Below are 16905 nucleotides of genomic sequence, written 5' to 3' on the forward strand. Positions count from 1 at the left end.
ATGGTTCTAGTGTTGTTGTATCTATCTCCTTTGAATTTTTTTATATTACTTTCCTAAACCAAAGGGAACTAACTATTTTTTTCTTTCAACTCCTTCACAATCTTCTAGTAGTTCCAAGCGTTCTTCTGTTGGCTCCAACTTCTACTCTCTTTTCTCATTGGTTCCTTTGAAATTTTGAGATCCATGAAAAGTGAAGCGAGTCTATTTCATTTTGGAATATAATTTTGCATCGTGCTTTTGAGCAATACCTAGTGATTTAAAAGACGCAAACATAACCTCCACGGATGAGAAATAAGAATTGGTGATGAGAATGAAATTGACTATGTTTCAGCATCAATGTGAGTTGGCTTTTCATTCACATTTTTTCCTCGCCAACTCTTAGAGGAATAGAAAGCAACAAAATAGTAAAGCATATGGTTTAAGTTGTTTACATATTCCGTGGTTCTTAAAAATCCTGTAATTTAATTGATTAAATATTGTTTATTTTTTCTTATTAATTTCCCTTTTCATGTTTTTTTTTTTTTTTTTTTTTTTTTTTTTTTTTGTTGAAAATTTCCCTTTTCATGTTGGTTGAATATCGGATAATGTTTGTTGTTGCAAAAATGTTAGAAATATCGACTATCATTCTTTCCCTGCTTTTTTGTGGAAGCACGTCTAAAAACACGTTTACAAAGCATTCCATCAGTATTTCTTTTTCAATGTTTGAAAATGACCTTTAAGTAGGATTAATTGCCCAATTCCCCTATAGATTATTAGAGTGCTGGTAGAAAGTTCAATTGGGCCTGGATCTGGCTGCGCGTTTTTTCATTTTCGAGATTATTACTAGGACAAGGTATAACTTGAGCCTGCAATCAAGACACTTCCATAGTTCCATAAAGTACTTACGGCATTTAAACACATTTGGTTCTCAATTAAAATCTGAAAGTTGTAAACATCATCTATGTTTTAAAACGAAGTTAATCAAAAACAAATTCAATTTTAATTGAATTTATAAAAAAGTTGTGAAAATAATCACGTGTAAGCCATAACAAAAGATAGCAAGATTTAATTTTTCTTTATTCATTCGACAATTGATTTTTAAGTTGAAGGTCTACGAAATTAATGTGATATCAGATGATGCATTAGGCGCCAACAACCATACACTCTTTACACCACCTAGCCAAAAAATATTTTACGCTGAAAAGAATGTCACAAGTAAAGAGCTGTCAAAATAATCCCACACTAACGAGAAGTATTTTTTTTTTGCCAATAGTGAGCGGGTTAAAGGGCCCGACCCTAACAAGCAACAAGCTATAAGCAACAAAAAGAAAAAACCAAAACCAAAAAACTACACATTAAGTCCAACATTTCCTTAGCCTAATTTTTCCCCTTACGTCATCCTGTAAGATTCGGCATAAATCTGGAGGCACCTCCTTGGGCCCAAAGATAACTTCACTGCTTGGCTGGATTTTGCCGAGAAAGTTTGCTGCTTGGTTAACTTCACGCACCACATGTTCAATTATGCACGATTTGAACCTAGCCCAAAGACTCCTTATAGGAGAAGTACTTCCATAACCAAAGATGTAATATATGAGGGTCCCTCCTTAGAAAAAAACGGGAGTACCATACCTTAATGCTACCGAGAAGAGCAGTCCAACGTCCGCATGATATAATTTGTTTTTTTTTTTTTTTTTTTTTTTTTTTTTGAACAGAAAGTCTATTAACTGATAAAAGTTACAACATAGTCCAAAAAAATAAAAGACATACAATCCCGGACTAAACTTATAACTGGATGAACTGTAGGTACTAAAACAAGATTAAACTTCTTGATGGGGTGTAACCGAAGCTGCCAATGCATGCGCTTCTTGGTTAAAGATACGGTTACAATACACCACTTTGACGCGGAGTATATTAACCCTTAATCGTAAACCGTCGATCTCATTTATGATTCTCCATGGAACCTCACTATCAACGGTTGCGAGTAAGTGTATCAACACCTGTGAGTCGCCTTCCACTATAAAATCCACAAACCCTAAACTTTCGCCCAAATCTAGGGCACACTCCAATCCTTTCATCTCGCTGTACAGCGCCGATTTAGGCATGATCACTCTACTTGTCGTCCCTAAGATCCGACCGGTCGAATCTCTTGCTAGAGCAGCACAAGAAGCTTTGTCTTCTCTGTAAGCTCCATCGAAGTTGATTTTAATGGAACCGAGAGGAGGAGGGCACCATCTTCCTACCTGCAAAACATTATCAATGATCATAGGATTGTTTAAGTTAGGAACAGACCTCAAAGATTCTCTAGTACTCCACCAACATCTTTCTAAATCCGGCTCCTTTTGGTTGAAATGTTTCTCACATCTCAACTTCCACCATTCCCACATCAGATAGGTAAGAGTAAACCATTCTTTGTTAGCTCTTTTGTTTTGTTGAAGTAAAAATTTCAATGTTTTGATTGGATCGTCGAACCTGCTTACCAGATCTATGGTCCCTGCCTTGATGTTCAGATCTATAAAAAGGGGGCATTTACCAAACAGGTGTGTACTCGTTTCCATTTCACCTTGGTTACACATGATACATGATTGATTAATATGATGAATTCTCTTACCAATATTGTTGAGAGTCGCTAGTCCTCCATGTATCAACTTCCAGATGAAATTTTGAATCTTCGGATTCATCGATTTTTTGGCCCAAAATAATTTCCAAGGGAAATCCGAGACCTCTTCTTCTAGTTGTGGTAATATTTTGGTCTCTGCATAGTAGGACTTAGTCGAAAATTTACCTGTTTTAGAAGGGCACCAAATAAGTCTATCTTCATTTGGTCTTGGACTGAGCTTTATATTTATAATTTCTTGTGAAGTTCTTTGATCAAAATGCCCCTGAATCAATGGCACATTCCACTGTTGTTGATTATGTTGCATTAGATCAGAAACTGTGGTAATAGTAGATGGGAATGGAAGTGTTGGTATAGGGATATGGTCTGTTGTGTTGGGTAACCAAGGATCTTGAGTGATTTTAACAGAGTTTCCATCTCCTATGTTCCATATGATATTTCTTTTCATGGATTCTCTGATATGAGTAATTGCTTGCCAAAAATGAGACGATTTACTTGGGCAAATATGAGTCCAGAAGTCTCCTTGTTTAATATATTTAGATTTCAAAAGTTGAACCCAAGTAGCCTCCTTGTGATTTAGAAATCTCCAAGTCATCTTGGCCATGAGAGCTTGGTTTACTTCATATAACGATCTAATACCTAGACCTCCATTTACTTTGGGACTAGTTATGATTTCCCATCTGATAAAATGTATCTTCTTTTCATTAGTTGTATGACCCCACCAGAAACTTCTTTCAACCTTTTCTAATTCGTAGATGACTTCTTTTGGCATTATTTGATACCCACATGGATACGTACAGAACGATGATAAAACCGATTGTATAAGAACAGTTCTTCCAGGTTGACTTATCATTTTGTTCTTCCATCCTGAGAGCTTACTATTAACTTTATCCACTAGCCACTTATAACTTTGTATTCTGTTGCTTTTTTTGAGGATAAGTGATCCAAGGTATTTTTCTTGATCGGACATTAGTGGTGCTGAAAGTCGAGTTATAAATTGATTCTGGATGCTTTGATGAATGCCTCTGCCAAAGAATAGAGATGATTTGGAGTAATTAACCTGCTGGCCCGAGAAAGAAGAATAATGGTTCATTAGTTGTATTAAGTTGTTTAAATTAGTTGTATTTGCTTTTCCGAATACAATCAAATCATCCGCGAACAGTAGGTGAGATATGTTAGGACTGTCCGGATTGAGCTTGTAACCTGTAAAAGACCCTCGAGCTGTATATAAATCAAATAAAAGAGAGAGAGATTGAGAGGTGAGGATAAAAAGGTAGGGGGACAACGGGCATCCCTGCCTTAGACCTCTAGAGGCCGAAAAGTCCCCAACTCTATTCCCATTTATCTGAATATTAAATCGGGTCGAGGTGACACAGGACATGATCAGGTTTAGAATCCGACCTTCAAGTCCCGTGGCAATAAGGACTAGTTTGAGAAAAGACCAATCAACACGGTCGTATGCTTTGGCCATATCCATCTTTAAAGAGAAGGCCCCTTTTTTAGCTCTGGAATTATGCATGGAATGGATTAATTCTTTTGTGATAATTATATTATCAATAATTTGCCTATTAGGGACAAAAGCGTTTTGATTCCAAGCTATACATTCTTCCAGGTAAGGTCTAAGGCGGTTGGCGATGATTTTTGTGATGAATTTATAGACCGAGTTACATAGGGAGATAGGTCTGAACTCAGAAGCGAAACTCGGATTCCTAGTTTTAGGGATTAAAGCGATAGTGGTAAAATTTAAAGTTGGATCGATAGAACCTGATGTGAAGATGTCTTGTATGTAGCATATAAGTTCAGGACCAATTACTTCCCAATTATGTTGGAAGAAAAAACATGGTAATCCATCCGGTCCAGGACTCTTCACTGCTCCCATTTCCATCACCACTGCTTTTATCTCTTCTGCTGACGGAATCCTTGAGATGTCGCCTATTTGTTCGGCCGAAAAAACTTTGTATGAATTAAGTAACTCGGTAGGGGGCATAGTAACTTGATCTGCCGAAAATAAATTCTGAAAAAAAGCCGTAAATTCCGCCTCAATCTCTTCGATATTTCTTGTGATTTGACCGTTAGACTTAGTTAATTGGTGAATGGTATTTTTCTGTTTTCTGGTAGACATTGCTAAGTGGAAAGCCTTAGTGTTCCTGTCCCCATTATGGACCCAATTTACCTTTGCCCTCTGTTCTGCCCTGGTACAACTTATACCTTCTAAAAATAATATTTCTTCTTGGATGTCACTCTCTATATTCAGAATATCATTTGTTGGGTCTAACTTTTGGATATTCAACAGTCTATTCTTAAGTATTGCAAGACGATTTTTAATAACTCCGAATGCCTTCTTACTCCATCTTTTGATTTCCTCCTTTACTTCTTGTATCTTGTCTGTAAAGTTACCCGAACTCTGATCCCATTTTTCTTTGAAAATAGTTGAGTAGTCCCCGTGCTTAGTCCAAAATACCTCAAATTTTGAGATAGTATACATAGTACTACCTTGGACATTGAATTTCAAAAGAATGGGAGCATGATCACTGTTGTAACGAGGCAAATGAAAGACTCCTGCCGTTGGAAATTTGAGTAGCCAATCAGCATTACACAAGACTCTGTCCAATCTTTCTTTAGTTAGGTGATGAATTGATTTACTATTCGTCCAAGTGAAAGCCGGACCATTGAAACCAAGATCCATAAGATTCGCATCACGCACAAATTTCTGAAAATTAGACATAAAAGGTATGTGAGTATTTCCTCCCCATTTCTCTGATTGATTTAGTAATGCATTTAAGTCACCCATACAACAATATGGGTTAGTTATGCCCTCAATACGATGTAAAAGTGTGGTCCAAAATATTGACCGATTATTGACCTGTGGGGGTCCATAGATAAAGAAAAAATCCCAAGGGATGTTATCCGTCACGTTCCGAATAGTCGCATGTATAAGATTAGGCGACGAATAGAGAATATCTAATTGTATGTCCTGGGTCCAATGTAGGATAAGACCACCACTACGACCCGTGGAGGGAACATAATAAAAATTAGTTAAATTATATTTAGTAAAACAAGTAAGAGGAATATAATTGGAAATTTTCGTTTCCGAAAGAAATACAATAGAAGGCTTAATAGCCCCAAGGAACTGTGAAAGTGTCTCCTTTGTCGGGTGTTCCCTAGACCCCGACAATTCCATGCAAAAGCAGTCATGGCCCCTGCGGCATTTGGGTTGCCGGTACCCTATCCTGTTGACTCCCCTCTTGCAAGTTGCGAGGAGTGTGCTTATACTGTTTAATGGCTCTAACAGTTTGTGTGGACGTGTCCTCTTCCATGTCGACCACCAAATTTGAACGATCTCGGCTCTGTTTCCTTTTCGAATCTGTTTGACATTCCGAATAAAGAGTGTTAGAGTAGACCGACGAGTCACCGGTTTTACGTTGAACTTTGGATTTCTTCGCATCAATTAGGTTGTAAAGGAGATCTCCAAAATTTTGGTTAATGGAAATATTTGCTGGATCTTGTTCCTCTCCTGTACCTACATTATCATTTAAATTTAGATTAGCCAATCTTGGAATAATATTACATTCAAACGAACCCAATTCTCGAATAGGGTTTCTAGTGGTAAAAGGAACTTTGTATTCCTCTTTATATTTAGGAACTAAGGCTTTTTCAACATATGTTCGGGTGTTATCATCAATGTCCTGTTTAAGGATGTCTCCAAAAGCAAGGACAGTAGGACAGAATCTCATAGTGTGTCCCAACAACCCACAATAGATACAAAAACGGGGTAATTTCTCCACTCGAATTTCTATAGAAATCAGTTTATGATCAGACAATTTTAGATTAACCCGAGGCGGTAATTTCTTAGTAATGTCTAATTCCACTCGCACTCGCCCAAACAGACTCCATTTGGACGCCTCTTCCTTCGTTGTGGGGACAAAATTTCCAATTGAACCCGCCATTCGATTAATTGCTGTACTGTTGAGGTATGCCGTTGGTACTCCATGGAGTTGGATCCAAAACCATGCCTTATCGAAAACGTGATTCCCTGGTGGTGTGTCCGGTTGGCACTTCTGTAATATAATTAATTCGTCCTGTATAACCCATGGTGAGCATTCTAATGCAATATCTAATTCAGTCCCCGTATTGAATTTCATAAGAAATAAATTATCTTGAACTTCCGATAATAGAAATTTATTCGGTCCGTGAATCACCCTAGATAATCGCATCACAGCTTGAGCAATGTCTACTTTTTTATTACTCTGAATCCAAACAACCCCGTTTTTAATAACTTCATTGTTCCACGGTAAAAGATCTGCCCCTTCAACTTGAATCGTTGGAGGATCCTCTGTAGTTAATTCTGAGAATTGCTGTATTAACTCTGCATTTGTTGATTCCATTATTAATGACAAACTAAACCAGATAAAGTCTAAAACTTTGAGGATGAGAAACCCCTATAGGGCGACTAATGAAGGAAACCCAGGCTTAAGAAGCCGGTTTCCGAGAAGATTTGAAAAAAATTAAAAAAGAACCGCTCAAAACTGCCTAATAACCGTGAAAAGGACCCAATAAATCTGGGTAACTAATTTATCTCCTCCACAAAAGGTGGCGCTGATCTGTTAACTATAATATCTCCGCCCGGGAGCAAAAACTAGTTTTTAAAGGGCGGTGTTGATTTATAATTATTCTGACTTCAACTCATCAGCAGAGCCCGATATAATTTGTTGTATGGCACCACCAGATTTGGAATCATTTCATGACTTTCATGAATATCCAATGGCCCAATTGGCCAATCAGAACTCAATGAGGATTTCTTCAAAGAATGGAATATCACTAAAATTAATGAGAAGAAAAATCTTATCTCCAACAAGTAACACGTTTTTGATAGTTCAACAAAAAAAAAAAAAAAAAAGTAACACGTTTTTGAGAAAAAAAAAGGGTTAATTTTCATATGCCCCATACTTTATGACCAGCTTTCCGTGTAGTTACCTACTTTATAGAAAATACTCAAATGACCTTTTTCCGTTAGTGTCACAATGTCCGTTAAATTATCTTTCCCTCTCCCAAAACTACCCTTAAGCATTGTCAACTTCTCTGTCGCCACCTCATCATCTTTTCTGATAAAGTCGCTGGCCTACCAAAATTTCCGACGACCTTCACATTAAAAATAAATATATTTCTTCTCTTTGTTTTTCTTTCTCTCTCTCTCTCTCCACTAGGGTTTGGCGTTTCCCCAGACCCTTAGATCTGGTTTGGATTTCCCCAAACCCTAGATTTGGTTTGGGGAAAACCCAAACCAGATCTGTTGAATCCAAACCAGATCTATTGAAGCTTCAACAGATTTGGTTTGGGAAAACACAAACCGTATATCTGGTTTGTGTGTTTCCCAAACCCTAGTGGAGAGAGAAAAATAAAGAAGATTTTTTTTTAAAGTACGAAGGTCGCCAGTCTGTCGCCAAAAATTTTGGCCGATCGGCGACTTTATCGGAGAAAATGATGAGGTGGCGAGAGAGATGACAACGCGAAAGGGTAGTTTTGGGAGAGGAAAAAAGAATTTAACGGACATGTGACGGTAACGGAAAAAGAAGGTCATCTGAGTATTTTTGATAAAGTAGGGGCTATGCGAGAAGCTGGTCATAAAGTAGGGGCCATTTGAAAAATAACCGAAGAAAAAACAAGTAACACCTTGGGCAAAACCAAAGAAAATCTTGATCGGCATATATACCCTGTCTTAATTGAGCCCCCTTGGCCTTTGTAACTTATTGAGAGGTATTCTTTTCAACACTACGATTAATATATTATCATTTCTAAAAAAATGAAGATTATAATGTCTGTGTTTTCTTGACATCTTAAATAATTTTAAACCAGTTGAGTTCAAAATGATCAAATAAATTGTGTTTATTTCTTGCTGATTTTCACAAGAAATACAAGACCTCGTTTATAGAGTTGGGAATACTACTAGTTTCTAATTTACTAGTCGCTAATATTTGATAATTTCTAATATCTGTTAGTTTTTAATATCTTTACTAGTTTCTAATTGTTAAATCACTAAATAAACATGAATAAAGAACACCATATTTAACGAGGTTTGGTCGGACATTCACGACTACATCCTCGAAGAAAACCACACCAACTACACACTCCTCACAATTGTGGTAATTCATTACAATGATATCTAATCAAAAGTATCGAATGATTTAATTCTTAAAACCCTCTCTCGTTTATAGAGAAATTAGGATTTACGATTTGCTAGTTTTTGTTCGGCATAAATTACGATTTGCTAGTTTCTTCTAGCTAATTACTAAGAAACAATATAAAATCTATTCAACAATAATATTAGATATATAACAATAAATATTCTAAATATATGAAACTGACCATTGTAGATATTCACATATCTTGAGCGTAAGGGCAAATTGGGCATCATGAGAAAGGTAATAAACACAAAAGTAAATTGAAAACAAAAAAAAAATGCTAATTTTAGAAGAAGGGGCGATGTTCATGAGTTGACCGTCTTTAGAGGGGCCAAAATGAAATCAAGCCTAGAGGAGAGGGTGTGAGAATAGTCTGACATGGAAGAAGGGCGACCTAGCAATCAAGAATATAATGTCTAGGTCTTATCCCCTCATTGCCAATTAATTTTGAGTTGGATGACCACAAACTCAACATGATATAATGTCTGAATCCCTATTTGAACTAAAAGGTATTTTCTTTTTCTTATTGTATCAAGAGAATAGGTTAAAAAATGTATTAAAAAAAGAACGAAAAACTTTAAGGTACATGTCCCCAAGGTCCATTTCTGTAAAATTTCCCTAGTGGCTTGCCTGATTTTTATTCTATTGATTCTTTTCTTGAGAAATATTCTATTGATTACAAAATCATTCATACGAGGAAAATTCACAAAGAAGATCAACCATTTTATTAAATACAATATCCATAGAAATTCTTTTTTTTGTTGTTGAAAATATCTTTGGTTTATAATACGTACATTCCTTTTGCGTATAGATACATTAACAAATTTAATATGGACTCTGAACATGCACTCATTGACGTGTAACATGCGCGTTTAAAAAATTAAATTTTGTACCATATATAAATTTCATAGAATGATCACAATTTTCATAGAGTGGTCATATATTTCATAGTATAAATAATCAACTATTTTGTGATGAAAAACTCATCAAAATCTCTCTCACCCAAATTAACAAGATGGGTATTAGTTCTTTCATATTCTTATTTTCTTTGTTTTCGTTTTCAATTTCATTGGGCACCTCACAAACCTCCATCTATGACAACTTCCTTCAATGCCTTAGCACCCAATCTTCTCAAACCCCAATTCCTGTTTACTCCCCAACCAGTTCTAACTATACATCTACCTTGCAATCTACTATACAAAACCTAAGATTCATATCCCCTACTTCTCCAAAACCTAAGCTTGTAATTACACCTTTGAATGAATCACATGTTCAAGATGTTGTAGTTTGTTCTAGGGAACTCGGAATTCAGATAAAAATTCGAAGCGGTGGCCATGATTATGATGGTCTTTCATACGTTTCCGATGTTCCTTTCGTGGTTATTGATTTGTCTAACCTACGTTCTATCGTTATAGATGCAAAAAACGGTACTGCATGGGTTCAATCTGGTGCAACAGTTGGCGAACTTTATTATAATATTGGAGTGAAGAGTAAAACCCTAGCATTTCCTGCAGGAATTTGCCCTACTGTTGGTGTTGGTGGTCAGCTTAGTGGAGGCGGGTACGGTAATTTGTTAAGAAAATATGGTCTTGCTGCTGATAATGTAATTGATGCTCGTATAGTCGACGTTGAGGGAAAAATTCTAGATAGAAAAACCATGGGAGAAGACTTGTTTTGGGCAATTAGAGGTGGAGGTGGAGGAAGCTTTGGAATCATTCTCTCATGGAAGATCAAATTGCTTTCTGTTCCATCTACTGTTACTGTTTTTACTCTCCCTAAAACTTTAGAACAAGGTGCAACTTCACTTGTTTATAAGTGGCAAAAAATAGCACATAGACTTCCTAATGATCTCTTCATTAGAATCCTCTTCACCGTCACGAATTCTAGTCAACGAACAGGAAACAAAACTGTCCAAGCTTTATTCAACTCAATATTTCTTGGAAATACTGAGGATCTGTTAACTTTGATGAAAGAGAGATTTCCTGAGTTGGGTTTGGAGAGAAAAGATTGCAAAGAAATGAGTTGGGTTCAATCTACTAGCTGCTTTGCTGGATTCAAAGTTGATGATCCTTTAGAAATCCTATTAAGTAGGAAACAAGATAAGAGATTTTACAAGGCAAAATCTGATTATGTGAAAGAACCCATTTCACAAGTTGGATTTGAAGGACTATGGAAAATTTTATTAGAAAAAGAGGAACCTGTGGTAATCTTTAGTCCTTATGGTGGGAAAATGAATGAGATTTCAGAATCTGAAATTCCATTCCCACATAGAAAAGGAAACCTATTCAAGATTCAGTATTTGGCATATTGGAAAGGGTTGGAAGATACTGAGGATCAAATCAATTGGATTAGGAAACTATACAAATACATGGAACCTTATGCTTCAAAATCTCCAAGAGCTGCATATCTCAACTATAGAGATATTGATTTAGGTCAGAGTAAAAATGGCACAACAACATACTCACAAGGTAAGGCTTGGGGGAAAAAGTACTTCAAAAACAACTACGTAAGGTTAGTAATAACGAAGACCAACTCTGACCCCTATAATTTCTTCAGAAATGAACAAAGCATTCCCGTTGATGCTTCTTTAAATTATGGTTTAGCTTAATTGAATATTATAAATATTTAAAGTAAGAGCCTGATGCATTTATATTTAGTTCTACGACATGTAATTTATCATTTTTTGAGAAAAAGATTGATATTTACTTCCTCTACGTTGTCTATTTTTTTCAGCTTAAGGTAATATTAACGGAACTTCAACTTAATATATTATAAGAATAATGCTTTTAATCATCAGATAGGTGTTACGTAATTATGCGGAATATGAAATATTGAGAGAGATATCAAGAGACTTGAAATATATATGAGATACGCTATCCCTAAAACAATATTTGAGCTATTTCAATCGAGATTAGTTGAAAGTCATTATTAGGAAAATTTCTTCCCACAAATCCTTTGTGAATTTGCACCGTACTATTCATGAAGGTTCACATATTGTATTTCAAGAAGGGAAATTTGGACCCAATATTTTTTTAAGAATAATCACATTAATTCAGAATATATAAAGTTTGTTTCTAAAATTCTATAGAAACCAAAGATACTTTTAGTGGTAAGTTATATCTTCCCAAATAGAAAATACATTATGTATATTTCCAAATATACTTTTATCAAAATATACATCTATTATTCTATTAGGAATAGGTCTTTGGTGTAGGAAGAGCGATATCTGGTATGGACACTGCGTTAGAAATGTCATTTTATATATTTGTTCTTCCTTTACCAAATTAGTTTAACTCCAGGACCGTGGCTGAGAGTTTAAGGGCCCCGTGCGAAATTTGAATCTAGGCCAGTTTGAACAAAAAAAAATTACAATTAAACAAAACTCGAACAAGGTATATTTTCTTTGTTAAAATGTATTCTTTCTTTGTAGAAGATATAGTTTAGAATCTAAAAGTTGGTTTTTGAATGTAGCATTTTCGTATCATGATTTTCACATACATACTTTCGAATTCTTTTAACGAATTTTAGATTTTTATTTCAAAAAGTTCTTCAAAAATTAAAGAAATGCACCGATATACGTAACAAAATGTTAAAAAGAAGTATAACAAAGTAAAAAATAGAGAGTCAATTAGCAATGTACCATGAACATTACAAAACCAGCTAAAAAGCAAACTTGATTTGGTTTCGAACCCACTGCAACACGGTTGGACACAACCAATTCCAACCATCTCGACTAAGTGACATTTTATGAACATGTCTGTATATTTATTTTATATACTGTAACTATTACGATATTATCGAATACGGGCTCTTGTCGGTGGGGGGCCATGTGCGACGGCCCTGCTCGCACGGGCCCAAACACAGCCCTGAGTTTGAGGAGAGCGTTATAAGGATCATTTAATAAATAATGCTAAAAATGAACTTGAATAAAATTAACAATAAATCTAATATTCTATTCACTTGCAGTTTTGTCTCACATAAACAACCCAACCCTAATGTCGATCACTACTATCAACATCTCAATTGATATTAAAAAAAACTTGAAAATACATAAATTTACTAACGTTTTGTATTAGATACAAGCTTTTAATGATGCATCAAGGCCCCATGGAAACCTCCATTAATAAAGGAGGCAACCTACATCAAGAACGAAAAGTCTTTTTACTTAAACGAAGACATCGACTTAAATGAAAATATCGACTTAAACGAGAGCTAAACGAAGATTTAGACTTAAACAAAGACATATTCAATGAAGATAATATGTCTCAGGTAAAAAAATCATTTGTTTGTCTTCTTCAAAGGTTTAACAAATATTTTTAGGGTTTTAGGTCATTTTTGTTCTAGTAAAGGATTTCTGATTGTGTTGAGTGAAAAAGACAACAAATTTCGGTCGGCTCGGCTGAAATTGGTTTATTTTTTAATCCGTCCTGGACGAAATTTGTTAACTTTTCAATGGTTCGGGATGAAAATGTTCACTATTTTCATTCATGAAACTTTTATTTATTCTAAGCAAAACTTGTTAAAATGCTAAAAATCTATGAAGAAATCAAACAATAACAATATGTATGAACCCTTCGATGGAGATGAGGGTTGTGTTTGTCATCTAGGATTTAGGGTTTCCATCTCTATTTCTCTCTTTGATCGAACATCTCTATCTCTTTCTTTGATCGAACAACAATTCTATCTCTATCTTTGATCGAACAACATCTCTGTCTCTCTTTGATTAAACAACGTCTCTATCTCTTTTTGATCGAACATAACTTTAGAGGTTTCTCTTTCTCTGATCGAACAGAGTTTTAGGGGTTTCCCTCTCTTTGACCGAACAAAGTTTTAGGTGAGGGACCAACTTTTAATTTTGGGATATTCTGAAAATAGTGTCCATCTCTCTCTATCCTAAAATGAATGCTCTCCCTATTTAATGCACTCCATTTACTAAACATTACTCTTCTTATACCAAAGACGAATAGATTTTGAATTTGAAAATAATAGGAAACATATTTATCAATGGTATGTGAAAATCTCAACAAAAGATGACAAATATTGTAGGGGTTTTTGCGCTTACCCCCTCAAAACTAATTGGTAATTGAGTTTACCCCCCTCAATGATGGGTAATTGAGCTTACCCCCTTAGACTTACTATTATTGACAAAAACACAAAAGTTGTGTTTGGCGTACGTGAAATAATTGTGACTACCAAGATCAATTATTCTTCAATATGATTTCTAGTAGAGATTCCACCTTGCTTTATTGTTTGATTTGGTCGGGAATATGATTAGTAAAGATTGATTTTGTTTATATATTTTTTAATTTATGATTTTATTTATCACATACCAAACACTTCCTTAGTAGTCTTGACAAAAAATCGAAATTTAAGGGGGTAAATTCAATTATCAATTACTGGAGGGGGTAAACTCAATTACCAATTAGTGGAGGGGGTAAACTCAATTGCCAATTAGTTTTGAGGGGGTGAGCTCAAAAGACCCAATATTGTATTGTATTGTATTGTGTATATTGTGAATATACTGTGGGGTATTTTCAAGTAAGAATGCATCTTTCTAAATACACTTACCATTTTCTTTTACATCAAACACATTGGGTATGAGGGAATTTTAAATGGGTCTGTATCGTTAAAGACGCTTAATCAGATTGAAAATTTTGAGGGAGAATTTGTGAGGGAAGGAGACGTTTTAACCTGTGCGGACGCCACTAACACTTCCCTTGCGCGCAAAGAAGGATTTTTTAAGAGAAGTTTTATATGCGCCCCGATTATTTGTAAATAATTCACACTTTTTTACGTGGGAAGTTTTAAAGGCACATCTATAAGTGTTAAAGGTGCCTCACTTAAGATAAATTTGAGAGGGAGTTTGTGATAGAAAGTCTGAGGTTAAGTTGATTACCAATTGACTGACGAAAATATATAAAAGCGAGCCAAATTAGAAGCTGGTCATCTTTAGGGGGCCATTTTGGCGAGTTGCTCATCTTTAGGGGGTTAAAATGGAATTAACCCATTATTATTAATAGCAATTTGAAATATGAGAAATGCTACTGTAATAGAGTTGCTGCCAAGCTGATTGCTATTACATAAATAACAATAGATTTTGATAAACATAAAATCTCGATAGAGTTTGATAAGAACATGTCGACTATAATTGTATAAGTGCCGACAATGACACAAAAAGTGTTGAGGAAATATAAGAGCGTCGATGAAGAATCAAAGTAGTTGTACGAAAAAATATTCCGATTAAATTTAAATTATATTATTTTCTATAATTTTAATCGATATGATTTTACAGTTTTGTTTTTTTACTTTTATAATATAAATTGTTGGCACCATCATTAAGTTTTCTTAGTTAGCAAAATATGATTATAACTAATAATAGATTCAGTAAATAATAAATAAAACAATTAAAAATTTCTAAAAATAAAAAGTGCCAAAAATACTAAAGTTAAACTAATGTGAATTCTACTTATGTTACGTTATTAAGATTAAACTGTAGATGTGTAATTGAGAATATAAACTAAAGATGTTCGTTGACAAATAATGTACTAAAGATATCTATTTTAAAAAGTATATTCTTTCAAATTTATTAAAGATATGAAAAGTAAAAATTAAACAGTGTCATTTTTAACAAAAATTATTATGCTTTTGATTTATATTTCTATTTGCATATTTTTCTATATATTTTAAATTATTATATATTAAAATAAATTTTATATTTTATAATAGCCAACCATCATTAAGTTTTATTCGTTAGCAAAATATGATAATCACTAATGAGAGATTTAGTAAATTATACATAAAACAATTAAAAATTTATAAAATTAAAATTTATAAAGGTTTAAAAATAAATAAAATTTTTAAATATTAAAAATTAAAAAAATACTAAAGTTAAACTAATGTGAATTCTACTTATGTTACGCTATTAAGATTAAACTGGAGACGTGTAATCGAAAATATAAACTAAAGATGATCGTCGAAAAATAATGAACTAAAGATATCTATTTTAAAAATATATACTTTTAAAATTTATTAAAGATATGAAAAATAAAAATTTAACAATTTTATTTGTAATAAATTAAAACCGATGTTGATGGTAGGTGTTCAATTTGAGGGGTGTTATTTGGGTGAGGTGGATGATACAGTCTTAGGTGTTGCAACAAAGATATAGAATATCCCATTTGTAAGGATTTTTTATTTAGTGATGATGAAGCTGAACTATATCATCACTTCTGAAAAGAAACAGGCTTCTCTCCGAGTAAAACCCTATAAAACAAAAAATGAAGTAGTTAAAAGAAACTATAAGATGTTAGGATGTAGACTTAACACTAAATATGTACTAATATTTCGGTCAAATTTAAAATATTTTATTTTATATAGTTTTAATCGAACTGGTTTTATTGTTTTCTTTTTTTTATTATTGTAATATAAATGTTGACACCGTCATTAAGTTTTATTTTTTAACAAAAAAGAATATAACTAATGATAGATTTAGTAATAACACATAAAACAATAAAAATTTTATTTTAAATTAATATATTAAAATAAATTCCTCATTTTAATAGTTTAAATAAACATATATAACTTAATAGTTTTTTTATAAACATTTTTAATTTAATATGAATAATTGCATGAGGAGGTTTTCTTCAGGAAATATTGGGGGCTATTTGGCCGAGTAAATGCCTTAAGGTGGGTTGAATTGAGGGTAAATCCCTGTTATTGAAAAAACTGTTATTGAAAAAACTGTTATTGAAAAAAAAACATTACTATAAAGTTTTTATAATAAACTAATCTATTAGTTGCATCCTGCGGTATTTAACACACTTTGTAAACCTACTGAATTTATTCATTCTTTTATTAAAGTAATCAAAATATTCATCTCTAAATTATTGTTGGTGGACCCTAAGCACGTTAGTGGCGACAAAATCAATGAATGCATCGCACGCACGAGAGAAAAGTATGTGATGTAGTAACTCTTTGGCGAGTGTTGGATGGCGAATGCATTGGTTTTCCTTATAGACGACGAGCTTGAGCTGCTTGAACCTACATATTGGTTTGATTGTTAAAGTTTTTTTTGTTAAAAGATAGACATATTAAAACTAAGGTACCAGAGTAGCATTACAATACATACTTAAC

The 16905-nt window shown here is 33.9% G+C and overlaps 1 pseudogene; it reads left to right on the forward strand.

Annotated features, from left to right (window-relative positions):
• Positions 1 to 9781: 9781 nt before the first annotated feature.
• Positions 9782 to 11380, forward strand: LOC147563617 (tetrahydroberberine oxidase pseudogene; annotated as a pseudogene).
• The last annotated feature ends 5525 nt before the right edge of the window (positions 11381 to 16905 follow it).

This window comes from Eschscholzia californica, unplaced genomic scaffold (assembly GCF_041429995.1).
Source record: "Eschscholzia californica isolate CP2 unplaced genomic scaffold, dmEscCali1.0.p SCAF_1, whole genome shotgun sequence".
Classification (NCBI taxonomy): Eukaryota; Viridiplantae; Streptophyta; class Magnoliopsida; order Ranunculales; family Papaveraceae; genus Eschscholzia; species Eschscholzia californica.